The sequence below is a fragment of the Vespula vulgaris genome, chromosome 2 (genome assembly GCF_905475345.1).
Source record: "Vespula vulgaris chromosome 2, iyVesVulg1.1, whole genome shotgun sequence".
NCBI classification, from domain to species: domain Eukaryota; kingdom Metazoa; phylum Arthropoda; class Insecta; order Hymenoptera; family Vespidae; genus Vespula; species Vespula vulgaris.
In genome coordinates this window covers 1,012,070-1,014,569 of record NC_066587.1, presented here as the reverse complement: position 1 = coordinate 1,014,569, position 2,500 = coordinate 1,012,070, and the positions used below count along the sequence as shown (strand labels likewise).

General features: G+C 35.5%; 1 protein-coding gene and 1 long non-coding RNA gene across 5 annotated transcripts in view; one reads left to right on the top strand and one right to left on the bottom strand.

Moving 5' to 3' along the window:
• LOC127061634 (ion transport peptide-like) overlaps positions 1-2,500 on the top strand; it is a 48,474-nt gene that overhangs the window by 26,511 nt on the left and 19,463 nt on the right. The window lies entirely within an intron of this gene.
• Positions 1-2,500, bottom strand: part of LOC127061636 (uncharacterized) — a 9,468-nt gene that overhangs the window by 1,438 nt on the left and 5,530 nt on the right. The gene's annotated exons all lie outside the window — the stretch shown is intronic.

The following is a 2,500-nucleotide window of genomic DNA, read 5'->3' as shown; positions in this document are numbered from 1 at the left end:
TAGTAGTACCTATAACATTTGATCAAGATCGAGGGAATCGAGAATCGATCGATACTCGTGATCGTGCAAATTTTGTTTCGATCGAATGCATTTACTCTACTTGAATTACTTATATATATATATATATATATATATATATATATATATATATATCTTCCAGCCGATTCATTCGTTACGCCACGTGGTGTCTATATATGTATTCATGTATATATGTATACGTCGTGAACTCTCGACACGACACGCAAACATTATCGCGTACGTGTCTGTGTATGTGTGTAAACATTTTTCCTATTACTGTAGAAATCTCGATTTTAAAGCTAGAAAAAAAAATTGTTGACGAATACACACACATATATATATATATAAGGTATAAATGAAAATATCTTTAGATCGATCAAATGATCGATAAAATCGATTACTCTTTAACTTAATGTAACTTAATTTCCTTTTTTATTTTTTATCTTTTTCGTTTATTTTCTTTTCTATTTCTTTTTTTTTTTTTCTTTTCTTCGCATCCTAAAACAACATGTCTTAAGCCACGTTTAAACCAACGAGAATGGAATAATGAAATTTTTAATAATCACTTGGGAACTTTTGACCCACCTAAGAAACTTTTCGAGATCCTACTTGATACACGTATATTTATGGATGTATTTATGTATGTTACGTATGAATATACAATACGAATACGTTCGCGAGTTGACCCTCGAAATCGTTCAAGCGAGACCTCGGAGCAGCTGGTTTATATATTTTGCTCGACGATCACGCCGATGATGAAGAGAGAGATAGAGAGAGATAGAGAGATAGAGATATAGATAGAGAGAGAGAGAGAGAGAGAGAGGAAAAAAAACCAGGAAAAAGAGAAAAGGAACTTCGTCTTCGTTCCGTAGATGTTGCTGCTGCTGTAGCTTCTTGTTGTCACGCCGGTCCAATATGCAAAACAATGTAGATAGAAACCACGAGGCTTTGAAAAAGTCGAAACGATTATGAGTTCCAAGTAAATTTGTACGCTTTTTTTTTTACAAATTCGTCATTTTTCCTTTCTGTTTCTCTCTTTCTTTTTCGAATATTTCACTCGAAATGACAAAAAAAAGAGAAGAAGAAAATTTATTATCATTATTATTGTTGTTATTGTTATTACGTTCATTTTATTTTATTTCATATATATATATATACATATATTTATTTATTTATTTATTCATCATTAATATAATAAATGATCAATATAGACATGAAAAATATAATTGACAAAAAGAAGGAAGGTAGCAGAGCGTTCAAAGTTGAAAATAGTAGGGATTTCCAAGCAAAATATTTTTTATACTTCTGTAGATATTATTCTCGAGGATCGGGACGATCTCGCGATAAAATTGATTTTTCTTCGTGTTCGTCGATAACGAGAAGAAGAATATTAAATGTTAATTAACAGACGGTGTATTAGGAATATATTTGATTGGGTAATAATTAATGTAGAACACGCACAGAGACGTTTTATTAAAGTTTATTAAATGTGAATGCAATCGACAGCGGCATATTATTCTCATCGAAATGTATAATGAGAATAATTAATGATCATCGATCAATAAATGTCGATATTATACAATATATTCAGATTAAAAGAGAAAGAGAAAGAGAGAGACAGAGAGAGAGAAAGACAAATAGAAAGAGAAAGATAGATAGATAAATAGAAAGAGACAGAGAGAGAAAGAGAGAGAGAATGGAACATTTGCAAACGCACATAGCAAGAAGGATGGCCGTCGTATCGTCAAAATCAAGGCCGAGTACTTACGAGCGAAGCCAAACCGAGGGAAGCAGAGCGACACTGGAGTACCGAGTTTGCAACGTCATAGAAACGCGTTATACATACATACATACATACATACATACATATATATATGTATATATACATATACACGGCTAAACATAAATTTATACATACATACACACATTCTGTAGAAAAGTGTATGGATACAGAGAGAGAGAGAGAGAGAGAGAGAGATCTAAAGTATTCTCCAAGCAGTGAGTTAGCTAGCCGCTAGCCAGCAACATAGTTAGCTAACGTACAGAAAGTCGAAGCTAGTCAGAGTCAAAGCCAGAGTCAGTGTAAAAAAGAGAGAAAGAGAGAAAGAGATAGTTACACGGATAGTACGTACATAGTTGTACGAAGAGAGATAGAGACAGATAGAAAAACGGAGAGAATGAGACAGAGAGAATAAGAGAGAGAAAGAGAGAGAGAGAGAGAGAGAGAGAGAGAGAGAGAGAGAGAGAGAGAGAGAGAGAGATAGAGAGCGAAAGACGGAGAAAGGCTACGGTTTCTCGTAATGCGAACCGTAGGACGCCAAGCTGTCTGCCGGAACCACTGCTGCTGGCTCGCCCCACCGTCTTGTCCCCACCAAGCCTACACAACATAAGAGAGTACTGCAGGCCAAGCGCGCTTCGTGCACTAAGCTTACGTGCACCGCAAAGGGAGCGGTGCACCGCTCGACCGCAGAAAGAGTAACAG